General features: G+C 40.8%; 1 long non-coding RNA gene across 1 annotated transcript in view; it reads right to left on the reverse strand.

The window, feature by feature from the left end:
* Window positions 1–4,332: 4,332 nt before the first annotated feature.
* Window positions 4,333–15,225, reverse strand: part of LOC132344570 (uncharacterized) — a 36,596-nt gene continuing 25,703 nt past the window's right edge. Inside the window, exon 3 of the long non-coding RNA XR_009493658.1 lies at window positions 4,333–4,576. This is a non-coding gene — a long non-coding RNA (uncharacterized lncRNA). The remainder of the gene's footprint in view (window positions 4,577–15,225) is intronic.

The following is a 15,225-nucleotide window of genomic DNA, read 5'->3' on the forward strand; positions in this document are numbered from 1 at the left end:
TGATGGGACCGGATGCCATGATCTTCATTTTCTGAATGTTGAGCTTGAAGCCAACTTTTTCACTCTCCACTTTCACTTTCATCAAGTGGTTTTTAGTTCCTCTCCACTTATTGCCATAAGGGTGGTGTCATCTGCATATCTTATTATGCAGATGTTATGCAGACATTATTGATATTTCTCCTGGCAATCTTGATTCCAGCTTGTGTTTCTTCCAGTCCAGCGTTTCTCATGATGTACTCTGCATGTAAGTTAAATAAGCAGGGTGACAATATACAGCCTTGAGGTACTCCTATACAAGACAACAAAAGAGACACTGATGTATAGAACAGTTTTTTGGACTCTGTGGAACAGGGAGAGGGTGGGATGATTTGGGAGAATGGCACTGAAACATTTTTAATATCATATATGAAACTGGTCGCCAGTACAGGTTCAATGCACGATACTGGATGCTTGGGGCTGGTGTACTGGGATGACCCAGAGGGATGGTACAGGGAGGGAGGAGGGTTCAGGATGGGGAACATGTGTAAACCTGTGGCAGATTCATGTTGATATATGGCAAAACCAATGCAATACTGTAAAGTTAAAAAATAAAATTAAATTAAAAAAAAGTTTTGTTTTTATTTCCTTTGCTCTAGGCAATGGGTCATAGAGGATCTTGTGACTTATTTTGGAGTGGTTATACCTATGTTTTATATTTTCTGATCGTACATTTACATCTGTAATCCATTTTGAGTTTATTTGTGAACATGATGTTAGATAATGTTCTAGTTTCTACACAAGTTGTCCAGTTTCTCCAGTAACATTTTTGGAGAAACTGTCTTTTTCTGTTGCATATTTTCACCTCCATTGTCAAAGATAATGTGTGCATGAATTTATCTTTGGACTTTATATTTTGTTCCATTGGTCTATATTTCTATGCTTGTGCAAGTTTCATACTCTCCTGATATCTTTGTATTATAGTCTGAAGTCAGAAAGTTTGACTTCTCTAGTTCCATTCTTCTTTCTCAAAATTGCTTTGGCTCTTCGAGATCTTATGTGTTTCCATGCAAATCATAAAATAATTTGTTCTAGTTCTATGAAAAATATTTTTGGTAGTTTGAGAGGTATTGCATTGAATCTATTGATTGTTTTGGGTAGTATATTCATTTTAACTACATCAATTCATCCAATCCAAGAACATGATATGTTTCTCTATCTATTTGTGTTTTGATTTCTTTTATTTTTATTTATTTATTTTGCTTGTAAAACATGATGCTTGCTTTATTGAGTACAGATACATGGTACATTTGGGACAATAATGTATACTGATTTCTTTCATCAGTGCTTTTCTTTTATCTCTCTGGGAAAGTGAAAGTTGCCCAGTCATGTCCGACACTTTGCAATCCCATGGACTGTACAGTGTAGGGAATTTGGAATTCTCCAGGCCAGAGTACCTGAATGAGTAGCCTTTCTTTTCTCCAGAGGATCTTCCCAACCCAGATATCAAACACAGGTCTCACACATTGCAGGAGGATTCTTCACCAGCTAGGCCATAAGGGAAGCCCAAGAATACTATAGTTAGTAGCCTATCCCTTCTTCAGGGGGCTGTTCTGACCCAAGAATCAAACAGGAGTCTCCTGCATTGCAGGTAGCATCTTTAACAACTGAGCTATCAGGGAAATCCTTTGTCTGTTTATGAAAATTTATTTCTAGGTATTTTATTCATATCATTGCAATGGTGAACAGGATTGTTCCTTAATTTCTCTTCCTGATTTTTCATTATTAGTTTAGGAATATAAGGGTTTCTGGGTATTAATTTTATACCTTGCATATTTACTATATTCAATGATTAACTCCAGTAATTTTATGGTGGCATCTCTTGGATTTTCTGTGTAAAGGATAATATCATGTGCAAATAGAGTTTTACCTCTTCTTTACCAATGAGGATTTTTTAAAATATATTTTTCTTTGAAAGCTGGGTTAGAATTCCCAAAACTGGAAGTGGTGAGTGTGGGCATCCTTGTCTTAATGCTGATTTTAAAGAAACTTTAAGTTTTACATTATTTAGAATAATGTTTGCAGTGGTTTTGTCATATTTGGCTTTCATTATGTTGAGGTATGTTACATCTACGCCTACTTTGGCAGAATTTTTTTCATTAAAAAACTCTGAATTTTGTTAAATTCAAATTTTAATTTTGTGCTGTTTAGCGTCCAAATTATTTGTGTTTCTTCTAATATTTTTTTTCCTCTGTAGGTGATATCTGATCTAACAACATTGTGATCAGAAAAAATACTTGAAAAGATTATAATTTCTTGAAGTTTACCAAGGTTAGATATGGCCTTGGATGTGATCTGTCCTAGATACTGTTCCATTTGCACTTGAGAAAAAGGAGAAAAATGTGAAATCCATTCTTCTGGGGTGGAATGCCTTGTAGATATCAATTAGGTCAAACTGGTCTAATGTATCACCTAAATTTTGAGTTTTCTTTGTTGATTTTCTGTCTGGATGATCTGTCCATGTTATGAGTGGAGTATTAAAATCACCCAATACTATTGGTTAGAGTCAATTTCTGCTGTAATTGTTATTGGCATTTGCCTCTTGTATTGAGGTGCTCCTAATTTGGGTGCATATAGCTTCTTCTTAGATTGACCCGTTGATTATTATGTAATGTAACCTTCTTTGTCTCTTATAGTGGTCTTTAATTAAAGTCCGTTTATCTGATATGAGTATTGCTCCTCCCTCTTTCTTTCTCTCTCAATACTGTCTTCAAGAAAACTACCTCACAACTAGGGACACATACAGGCTGAAAATGATGGCCAGGAAAAAGCTATTTTGTGAAAATTGAGAGAGAAAGAAAGAGGGCACATGAAGGCACAGTCACAGGTGGGCCATATATCTCTTACACTTCCCAGGCCCAAGCCACTCAGGGTCTGTCATGTGCTAGGCATGCACAGTTCCAGGTTGGCTGTGTGTCTCCTGCACTTCCCAGTTCCGAGCTGCTCTGATTCCCAGGTGTTCTATGAAGGCCCAGTCCCAGTTGAGCCATGTATCTCCTGCTTTTCCCAGGCCCAAGCAGCCCAGACTCCCCAGTTCTCTGTCAGGGCACAGTTCCAGGTGTGTTCTTTGCCTCCTGCACTTCCCAGGCCCTAGCTGCTCAGATTCCTGGGTGTTCCATGAATACTCAGTCCCAGTTGGCCATGGATCCCCTGCTCTTCCCAGACCCAAGTGGCCTGGTGTTCTGCCATAGCATATACCCAGGTAGGCTCTTTGTCTCATGAACTTCCCAGGCCCAAGCTGCTTATGTTCCAGGATGTGCCAGGGTACACTGTTCCAGGGAGCCACTCAGGTGCTCAGGATAGCTGTGACGTCAGAGTCTCTGGTGGGCCATCTTTTTCATGTACTGCTCAGGTTCAATCTGGTCAGTTTCTCAGATACTCCACAAGGATACAGTCCATGTTGAGCTGTGCATCTCCTCAGAGGAGTTGCTCTCAGGTTATGACATTCTTGGCAGCTATAAACTGTCCCAGATCCCAGCAAGCCATGGTTAGCAGCTGCTCATGGATAGAGTCTGCTCACAGCTTGGCAGGAGATGCAGTCTCCTGGGCCTGAATGGCCATGGCCTTCTGCCTCTGGTTGTCAACATTCTGAATCTTTGCCTCCTGGAAGGGCCATAATGGAAGCTGGCTTGCTCTCCTTTGGTAAATACTAGGGCACAGTCTGTTCTGTGAGCAGGTCAGGGGTTGCAGTGTAGTCTTAGAGACTTCCCATGGGAACATTCCTTTCCTTTTTTTGTTTTTGTCTCTCTGGCATTCTGTGGTTCAGCCTACTACATCACATTAGTCTTCTCAGAGTGCCCTCAGGGCATTCAAACCCCATCTCTATTCTAAGGAATGAAGATGCAGACGGGCACCTCTGTACATAGACCCACTCAGTGTGGATGGACATGAGACTCTGAGGCAATTTTCCACTGGTAATTGCCTTTTTGGCTTGAATTCTGAGGTGATTTTTTTTTGGAGGGGGTGGTTATATTACCCTCTGAGATTCCAAAGTGTCACACTGAATCAACCTCTGAGAGGGTTTCCTGTCGTATGGAAACTTCTCCTTCTCTAATTGTTTAAGATGAATGTTGTCAGATTCATGATCTCTGAAGAAGAAGATTTAACTTCAGGACCAGGAACCAGGATTGATCACTCAAGAGCTCTTGCATAGCAGAGTTTTATTAAAGTAAGAAAAGGGACAGAGAATGCTTCTGACATGGACATCAGAAGGGGGACAGAGAATGCCCCCCTTGCTAGTGTTAGCAAGGGAGTTACACACATTTTAATTTAGCTATAATAAATCAACAGAATGTCTCAAGTTTTTGAAAATTTTACCAGGACTACTCCCACAATTTACATTTTAGGATGTCAGGATTAGATTTTAACAATAGAAAGATCCTACCAGACCCACTCCCATAATACACCTTTTAAAATATTAGGATTAGTCAGTTTTTCAAGAAGGAGAAATCATCCTCATCATGATACATTGTTGATATATAATTCCAATAACAGAGTTCAAACTGACTTGTTTGTTGTGTATTCATCAGTTCCAGACTTCCTGAAAAAAAAACAAACACATTTTTATGTGACTAAGACTAAGGAATATATACAAAAAAGAAGAAGAAGAAGAAGAAAAACCTGTTTGCCCTTTTCTCCTCCTTGAGAATTCCAGAACCCTATCTCCTTCTCAAGAACCCAGACACATTTCTCCTCTTTGGGGAGCCCAGACTTCTTATCAATCTGCCTAGGAATTGACTCTCTATCCTCAACACAAGTTCAGTTCAATTGCTCAGTTGTGTCTAACTATTTGTAACCCCAAGGACCGGGCTCCCCTGTCCATCACCAACTTCCATAGCTTGCTCATACTCATCTCCTTTGAGTAAGTGATGGAATAAATCTCATCCTCTGTCATCTGCTTCTCCTCCTGCCTTCAATCTTTCCAAGCACTGGGATCTTTTGCAAGAGTCAGTTCTTTGCATCAGGTAGCCAAAGTATTGTAGATTCAGCTTTAGCATCAGTCCTTCCAATAAATATTCAGGACTGAATTTCTTTATGACTGACTGATTTTATCTCCTTGCTGTTCAAGGGACTCTCAAGAGTCTTCTCCAACACCACACGTTAAAAGCATCAATTTTTCAGGGCTTTCTGTATAGTCCAACTCTCACATCCATACATGACTACTGGAAAAAAATTATAGCTTGGACTAGACAGACTTTTGTTGGCAAAGTAATGTCTCTTTTTAAATATGCTGTCTAAGTTGGTCATAGCTTTTCTTCCAAGAAGCAAGGGTCTTTTAATTTTATGCTGCAGCCACCATCTACAGTGAGTTTGGAGCCAAGAAAATAAAGTCTCTCGCTATTTACATTGTTTCCCCATCTGCTTGCCATGAAAATGATGGGACCGGATGCTATGATCTTCCTTTTTGAATGTTGAGTTTTAAGCCAGTTTTTTCACTCTCCTGTTTCACTTTCATCAAGAGGCTCTTTAGTTCCTCTTCACGTTCTGCCATATGGGTTTTGTTATCTGCATATCTGAGGTTACTGATATTTCTCCTGGCAATCTTGATTCCAGTTTGTGCTTCATCCAGTTTGGCATTTCATATGATGTGCTCTGCATCTAATTTAAATAAGCAGGGTTACAATTCAGAACCAGTCCATGTTGCATGTCTGGTTCTAGAACCAGGCTCTATCCCTAAATCCTTTGTCTCTCTTTTCTTGTTTATCTCTTCTCCTACATCATTATGAGCACACTGAATAGCCTTTCTGGGTATCTGGTGTCCTCTGCCAGCATATAGAACTTGTTTTGTGACAGTTACTCCACATGCTGACAATCTTTTGAGGTATTTACTGGGGAAAAATTGAACTCTTGTCATATTCCACTGCCATCCTAGGACCATTCTACCGAGTTTATATGCAAAGGTATGCATTCTGCCACTGCTAAGCAAGTACTCTAAAGTAGACATACTGTCAATATAATACCATCAAGTACTATTGAGCTCACAGTGTAAAGCATGCAGTCAGCGAAGCTACTGAGCTCACCCTCGGTAGTATGCATCCATCAACTACTTAGTTTGCACTCTGAAGCATGCTTCTTAGCACTGTCATGCCCCAATCTGTGGCACTTATGCTACAACTCATGGTCTGACATTCATGAGTGTATGAACCACTACTCCTGATTATGCATGTAGCAACTACTGAGGTTGAAATCATGAGTTTGCATTCTGCTTTTACTGAGAACTGAATTAGAACAGGTGTGCTAATTAGCTTGCACTCTGAAACACATAACTCTAGAGCATGAGTATCACAACCAAGTGTGCTGGCACTCTGGACCTGGCATGCCATAACGACTGAAAATGCAAGAAGCTTTTCACAACTACTGACCCCTGATTTCAAATCACTGCTGCTGCTAAGTCACTTCAGGAGTGTCCGACTCTGTGTGATGGCATAGACAGCAGCTCACCAGGCTCCCCTATCCCTGGGATTCTCCAGGCAAGAATACTGGAGTGGGTTGCCATTTCCTACTCCCATTTCAAACCATACATGCTACAAACACTGAGTTTGCATTCTGGAATACGTGCTTTTCAATACTGAGACAGCCATCTAGAGGCCACTCGCTGGAACTACTTAGTTTCCAATCTGGATCACCGTTTCTGCCACTATTGAGATTAAGGACATGATTTATAACAAGTGTGTTTCTGTCACTGACATTGCACAGTAAATCATACATCCCATCACTCCTGAACCGGGATTCTTGAGAATATGGCCTGCCACTACTGAGTCTGTCCCTAAAACATGCCTGTGGTAAGTATACATACACTTTTGATATATAACACTCTGGATCCTGCATCCCTGCACTACTGAAATTGCCTTCCCAAACAAGAGTTCATCACCTACTGAAATTTCACTCTAAAGCATAAATATCACGATAATTAACTTGTTGCCTTATGGGCAAGTCAGGCCACTACTCAACCTGTGCTATAGTTCAGGTGTGCCTAAACAATTTCTGAACTTGCATTCTGAAGTTTCCTTCTGGACACAACTGAGCCAGCACTCCTGTAGACAGAGTGAGTTTGAATACTGGAGGATGTGGTACACCTCTACTGGGCATGAGCTCAAGTGCAGACTTCTGGGCTCTGCTGAGAATATGCTCTAGTTGCACAGATGCCCAATTGCAAGTAATTGAACTTGCAATTGGGAGTACAGATCCCATGACTATAGAGTGCACACATTTTAGCATGGGTTTTGCACTACTGAGGTTTACTCAGAAGCATATCTCCCAACGGGTCTGTGTGTGCCTTCTAGAGCCAACGTTCTGACACTACTGAGACTTTGCTGTAGCGTAAGAATGCCTGAACTACACAACTGCACACTGAATCATGCGTCCCAGCAATATAAATCCTGGTACTACAGCACATTTGTCACTTCCGAGTCCTTACACTAAGCAGGCATGGCACAGCTAGTGAGCATGTGGTCTAGAGCATGTGTGTGGCCATTACTAATTTTGCACTCTGAAGCATGTGTCTTGCCATGTGTAAGCACAGGCCCCAAAACACTCATGCTTCAGCTACTGATTTTGCACCCTTGTACACTGTTTTATCACTGCTGAGCCTGCCTTGTAGAGCATGAGTTCCACTACTACTAATCTTGTTCCATGGCCTGTATGCTTAAACTAGTGATCCCACATTCTGAAGCTGAAATTTGCTAATGACTTGTCTTGCCCTCTGTTGCATATTTCCCCCCACTATTCTTCCTGTACTCTAAAGCAGGTGTTCCAACTACTGAGGTTGCACTCTGGAGGACCTATTCCAGGTCAATGGGATCTGCATTGTAAAGCACATATCCTACCCATGAGTGATCTCTCATTCATGATCAACTGTGACCACTAGTGACCTTGAGTTCTGAAGCATTAAAGTCACTTCCTTGAGGTATTTCTCTAGGAGATGTGTGCAACAATTACTCCAGTGACATTTTATACCAGCCATTATACTGTTAGTGATCCAGCACTCTAGACTGTGCAAGTACATCTATGGATGACCTGCCACAACTACAGACCTGGTGTATACTTCATATTTCCTGCCTCAATTGATCATGCATCACAACACACATATGCCACAACCCTTGTGCTTGCACTGTTGAGGACTTGTCTCCCCACTACTGAGCTTGTGTGGCAGAGCAGGTGTATCACATTTTCTCAGTTTGATCTCTGGGTATGCATCCAAAAATAAAAATCCAGTGCTCAAAAGAACATATCCCTCAATTACTGAGTCTGCACTCTTAAGTGAGTGTACGGCAACTCCTGAGACAAAACTCTGAAGCACATGTAGAGCAGGCATGCTGCATCTGCTGAACTTAACTCTACAGCATGCATCTCAACAGTGAAATACACTTTAGACATACCCCTGTTAATATAGACCCATGATCTAGAGCAGGCATTCTTCAAATACTGAATCTTTGCTTTAGAGATTTGTCTCCTGAGATTGTGCTTTTGAGGATTCTCCCCATCACTACCAAAACTGTGCTCTAGAGCAGACATGACACAAATAGGAGGATGGCACTTTGGAGCCTGCATACATCACTACTGTGTCTGAACTCTAGCACAGAAGTACTGAAACTGCTTAGCTTGCAATCTGGAGCACACGTTCTGCCACTAGTGTGCTTGCATTTTAGAACAGGCTGTCTGAAGCTATCCCGTTGGCAATGTCAACATGCATCCAGCCGCTACTGAATGCACACTAGAGCATAGTTCCCACCACTATTGAGCATGCACTCTAGCATAAGATGTCTAAAACTGCTCAGTTGCATAGTGGAGCATACCTTTTTCCACAACTGAACTTGCATTCTACATCAAATGTTGCACAACTACTGATCTTGTGCTCTAGAATTGGCACACCATAAATAATTTTCTTAACATTTGAAGCATGTGTCTGGCCAACACTAAATCCATGCTTTAGATCAGGTGTGCTTAAATCACTGAGCTTGCCCTCGGGTGTATGTCTGAACTCACATTTTATAGCACACCTACTGCCACTGTGGATTCTATGCTCTAAAACTATTGTGAGATGAGAGAACATGATGGTGGAGCAGTAGGTGGATGTGGGGTACATCTCTCCATGGATACATCAGACATACACCTTCAGACACAGAAGAGTAATCAGAATAGCTGAAAGCAGACAGGAGTACCTGACCAATGGAAAAGAATATGTAGAACCACGCAAAACTCAGTAGGATGAAAGAACTGGGGCGGGGGGGGGTGTGGTGAGGAAACAGGGGTGTTACTAGGACTGGTGGAGAAGGCAACGGCACCCCACTCCAGTACTCTTGCCTGGAAAATCCCATGGACAGAGGAGCCTGATAGACTGTAGTCCACGGGGTCGCTAAGAGTCGGACACGACTGAGCGACTTCACTTTCACTTTCATGCATTGGAGAAGGAAACGGGCAGCCCACTCCAGTGTTCCTGCCTGGAGAATCCGAGGGACGGGGGAGCATGGTGGGAGGCTATCTATGGGGTCGCAGAGAGTCAGACACGACTGAAGCGACTTAGCAGCAGCAGCAGCAGCAGCAGCAGTAGGACGGGATCTGCCCTGAGTAGGTGAAGAAACTGAAGCAGGGATCCAATCCTACACCAGAGCAATTGTTTTAATCATAGAATAAACATTTAAAGCTGAGAGTGAAACAGCTGATCTGTGGAAACCTAGATGCAATGAGAATCAGACAGTCCTTACTGCGGCCGTACATACTCCAGATAGATGGATGTGTTCCCTGAAAGACATGTTGGCTGGGAGCTGGAGTTTAGGGATTCTGGAGCAACCCCAGGGTGAGGGCTGCTGTTGACTGTAGCGAGATGGAGAGAGGGAGTGTGAGGGAGTAGACTGTGGTAGGATACACATGTGGAGGAACGCCAGGCAGCCATGGAAGCAAAGCAATATCGCTAAGTCACATAAAGGGGATGGAACAATCACCATAGCCTCTCTCTCCCCACATGCTAGCATCAGCAGTTACTACAATAGAGCAGCTGGCCCATCAAATGCCTGACAGTGAAATACAGAGCAGGACACCAGCCGGGGTGCTCCTTTAAGTGCCTGATGCAACAAACTAGTGTAGAACTCCACTCAGGATGCTCCTTTAAGTGCCTGATGCACTGATCTACAGAGTAGGATCCCAGCCAGGGAGGGCTCTCTATGTGCTGACACATCGAACAACAGGGAGGGATCCCAGGCAAGGAAGCCTTCTAAGTGCCTGAATGGGTGGAACTAGGGAGAAAGACTGGCCAAAGAGGCCTTCTGATCGCCAGCTACAAGAAGCTCAAGAAAGACTCTGAGAGGGCCGTAACTCCTGTGGTCTAGTCAGTCTGTGTCCCTGCAACCCTGCACACTTGGCACCACCAGGCTCCCTGAAAGCCAAGCAGCTGCTCCACCTTCACAGTTAACTCTCACTGGGGAAGATGCCAAAGGTTAAAAAAAAAAATCTGGCAACTATTTGCACAGGATTGCTTCATTGGTGTGTAACTTTTTGTGGAATGCAGGTCACCAATACAGAGAACAACCTCTAAAATACATATACTGCAACAACTGACCTTTTCCAGTTTGTTGCCACTGCTGAGTTTTCCAAGTTTCCTGGCATACTGAGTTAATCACTTTCAAAGCACTATCTTTTAGGATTTGAAATCGCTCAACTGGAGTTCCATATCTCCACTAGCTTTGTTTGTATTAATGCTTCCTAAGGCCCAGTTGACTTCACATTCCAGGATGTCTGGCTCTAGGTGAGTGACCACATCATCATGATTATCTGGATAATGAAGATCTTTTCTGTAAGAATTATACAGAAGAATTGTTTTCTGCATAGATTCTTGCTACCTCTTCTTAATATCTTCTGCTTTTCTCAGGTCCATACCATTTCTGTCCTTTATTGTGTCCATCTTCACATGAAATGTTCCCTTGGTATCTTTAATTTTCTTGAAGAGATCTCTAATCTTTCCCATTCTACTGTTCCCCTCTATTTCTTTGCATGGGTCACTAAGGAAGGCTTTCTTATCTCTCCTTGCTATTCTTTGGTACTCTGCATTCATATAGGTATATCTTCCCTTTTTTCCTTTGCCTTTTGCTTCTCTTCTTTTCTTAACTATTTGTAAGGCCTCCTCAGACAACCATTTTTCCTTTTTGCATTTATCTTCTTTGGGATAGTCTTGATCACTGCCTCTTGTACAATTTCATGAACCTCCATCCATAGTTCTTCAGCCACTATCAAATGTAATGCCTTAAATCTTTTGTCACTTCCACTGCATAATCATAAGGGATTTGATATAGATCATACCTGAATCATCTAGTGGTTTTCCCTAGTTTCTTCAATGTACGTCTAAGTCTATAACATTAGTCCCACAAATACTGAACTTTCATTCTGAACCTTCCTTCTTACAAGTATTTGGCCAACATTTTAGAGCACTTTTGCTGCATCTATTTATCTTCACTCTTAAACACATGTACCGTCACTCCTGAGAGGATGCTCAAGTGCATGCATTTAACTCCTACTGAGCCTATGCTCCAGAGTAGGCATGCCAATCTACTACTTAGACTATGATACCGAGGTCATGCTAAAACTGCATAGTTGCGATCTCAAGCTTATCTTCTTTGACTTTCAGTTTCTATACCAGCACACATGTTTTACCCCTCCTAAGCCAACTTTCTTGAATAGGTATGAAAGAACTGTTGAGGTTGTATTCTGGAGCATGTCTGGCTATTTCTGAACTCACTTTTTAAAATTTCTTCATATTTATTTTAAAAAATGATTTATTTTAATTGGAATAGAATTACTATGCATTACTGTGATGGTGTTTGACATATACATCAACATGAATCAGCCACATGGATACATGTGTCCCCTATCCTGAACACAACACAAACCTCCCTTGTTACCCCATCCTTCTGGATTCTTCCACAGCACCAGAGTTGGGTGCATCTTTCATGCATTAAACTTGCACTGGTCATCTCTTTTATATATAGTAATATACCTGTTTCAATGCTATTTTCTCAAATCATCCCATCTTTGAATTCTCCCATTGAGTCTAAGAGCCTGTTCTTTATATGTGCATCTCCTTTACTAGCCTCCATGTAGATCACTGTTACTGCCTTCCTAAATCCCATATATTATTAAAAAATATATGTCTCTCTATTTCTGACTTTTTTTCACTCTGAATAATAGGCTGTAGGTTGAATGACCTCATTAAAAGTGACACAAATATATACCTTTCTGTAGCTGACTAATATTCCATTTGTATATATACCACAACATCCTTATTTATTCATCTGCTGATGTACATCTAGATTACTTCCATGTCCTAGCTATTGTAAAGAGTATTGAAATACATATTGGGTATATGTGCCTCTTTCAATTCTAATTCCCTCTGGGTATATGCCAAGAAGTGGGGTTGCTGGGTCATATGACAGTTCTATTCCAAGTTTCTCAAGGAATCTCCAAACTGTTCGGCATACAGGTAGTAGCAGTTTGTGTTACCACCAAGAGTGTAATAGGGTTACCTTTTCTCCATACCCTTTCCAGGATTTCTTGCTTGTAGAATTTCTGGTGATGGCCATTGTGAACAGTGTGAGATGACAACTCATTGCAATTTTGATTTTCATTTCTCTAATAATGAATGATGCTAAGCATATTTTATGTGTTTGTTAGCCATCTGTATATCTTTAAAGAAATGTCTGTTTAGGGCTTTTGTCCCCTTTTAATTAGGCTATTCACATTTCTGATATTGAGTTGAATGAGCTGCTGGTATATTTTAGAGATTAACTTTTTGTCAGTTGTTTCATTTGCTATTGATTTTATGCCATTCTGAGGGCTGACTTTTCACCATTCTTATCATTCTCCAAAAGCTTTAATGTTTAATTAGGTCTCATTTATTGTTGTTTCCATTACTCTGGAGGGTGGGTAATAGAGGATCTTGCTGTGGTTTATGCAGAGGTTTATGTTATGCTTATGCTTACATCTAATACTTTTACAGTTTCTAGTCTTACATTCGGCGAAGGCAATGGCACCCCACTCCATTACTCTTGCCTGGAAAATCCCATGGACGGAGGAGCCTGGTAGGCTGCAGTCCATGGGGTTGCTAAGAGTCAGACACAACTGAGCGACTTCACTTTCACTTTTCAATTTCATGCATTGGAGAAGGAAATGGCGACCCACTCCAGTGTTCTTGCCTGGAGAACCCCAGGGATGGCAGAGCCTGGTGGGCTGCCGTTTGTGGGGTTGCACAGAGTCAGACACGACTGAAGTGGTTTAGCAGCAGCAGCAGCAGTCATCTTACATTTAGGTCTGTAAACCATTTTGAATTTATTTTGTTTATGGTATTAGAAAGCATTCTAGTTTCATTCTTTTACAAATAGTTGACCAGTTTCCTGAGCACCACTTGCTGAAGAGACTGTCATTTCTCCATTATATATTTTCACCTCCTTTGTCAAAAATAAGGTATCCATGGATGCATGGATTTATCCCTGGACTTTCTATTTAGTTTCATCAATCTATATTCTGTTGTGTCAGGACTATGCTGTCTTGATGACTGTAACTTTGTAGCATAATCTGGAGTCAGAAAGGTTGATTCCTTCAGTTGCATTCTACTTTCTGGAGACTGCTTTGGTTATTCAGGGTCTTTTGCAATTCCATACAAATTATGGAAATATCAGTTCTAGTTTTGTGAAAAATACCTTTGGTAGTTTGATAAAAGTTGCAATGACTCTATAGATTGCTTTGGAAAGTATATTCCTTTTCACTATATTGATTTTTCCAATCCAAGAACAATGTATATTTATCCAAATATTTATGTTATCTTTGATTTCTTTCATAATTTTTATGTTTTTCTTTATATAAGTCTTTTGTCTCTTTAAGTAAATTTATTCCTAAATATTTTATTCTTTTCATTGCAATGGTGACTGTGATTTGTCCCTCAATTTCTCTTCCTGTTTTTTTTCTGGTTAGTGTATAGGAACACAAAGGATTTCTGTGAAACAATTTTATATCCTGCAATTTTACTATATTCATGGATCTGTCCTAGTCATTTTCTGATGGTGTCTTTAGGATTTTCTACATAGAGTTTATGTTATTTTCAAATAGCATGAGTTTTAATTCTTCTTTTTCAATCTGGATTTCTTTTATTTCTTTTTCTACTCTGATTGTTGTGGCAAAGTTAAGCTGAATAGTAGTGGTGAAAATTCAAGCTCTTTCTTTTTTCCAGATTTTAGAGGAAATGCTTTCAATGTTTTGCCTTGAGGATAACGCTTCCTGTGGGTCTGTCATATATGGTCTAATTTGTTCAGGTATTTTTCTTCTATGTATACCTTCTGGAGAGTTTTTACCATAAATTGGTGTTGAATTTTGTCAATGATCATATGGCTTTTATAATTCAACTTGCTGATATGATGCATCACATTTATTGATTTGTGACTATTGAAGAATCCTTGCATCTCTGGGATAAAGCCTACTTGATCATGATGTATGATGTTTCTGATATGCTATTGCATTCTGTTTGCCTGAATTTTGTTGCAGATTTTTACATATATGTTCCTCAGTGATTTGACCTGTTTTCCTCCTTTTTATTTTCTTTCTTTCTTCTTCTTCTTCTTTTTTTTTTTAATCGCATCTTATTCTACTTTTGTTATCAGGGCGATGATAGTGACTTACAATGGGCGTGGTAAGAAGGCAGTGGCAACCCACTCCAGCACTCTTGCCCAGAAAATCCCATGGGCAGAGGAGCCTGGTAGACTGCAGTCCATGGGGTCGCGAAGAGTCGGACATGACTGAGTGATTTCACTTTCACTTTTCACTTTCATGCATTGGAGAAAGAAATGGCAACCCACTCCAATGTTCTTGCCTGGAGAATCCCAGGGATGGGGGAACCTGGTGGGCTGCCGTCTCTGAGGTCGCACAGAGTTGGACACGACTGAAGCGACTTAGCAGCAGCAGCAGCAGGGAATTTTCCTTTCTCTGAAAATTTGTGCAAGAGTTTGAATAGGATGGATGTTATATCTTCTCTCTCTCTCTCTCTCTCTCTCTCTCTCTATATATATATATATATATATATATATATATATATATATATATAAACTAAGCCACGCCCATGGGGCAACCCAAGATGGATGGGTCATGGTGGAGAGATCTGACAGAATGTGGTCCACTGGAGAAGGGAATGGCAAACCACTTCAGTATTCTTGC

Source organism: Bos taurus, chromosome Y (genome assembly GCF_002263795.3).
Source record: "Bos taurus isolate L1 Dominette 01449 registration number 42190680 breed Hereford chromosome Y, ARS-UCD2.0, whole genome shotgun sequence".
Lineage (NCBI taxonomy): Eukaryota > Metazoa > Chordata > Mammalia > Artiodactyla > Bovidae > Bos > Bos taurus.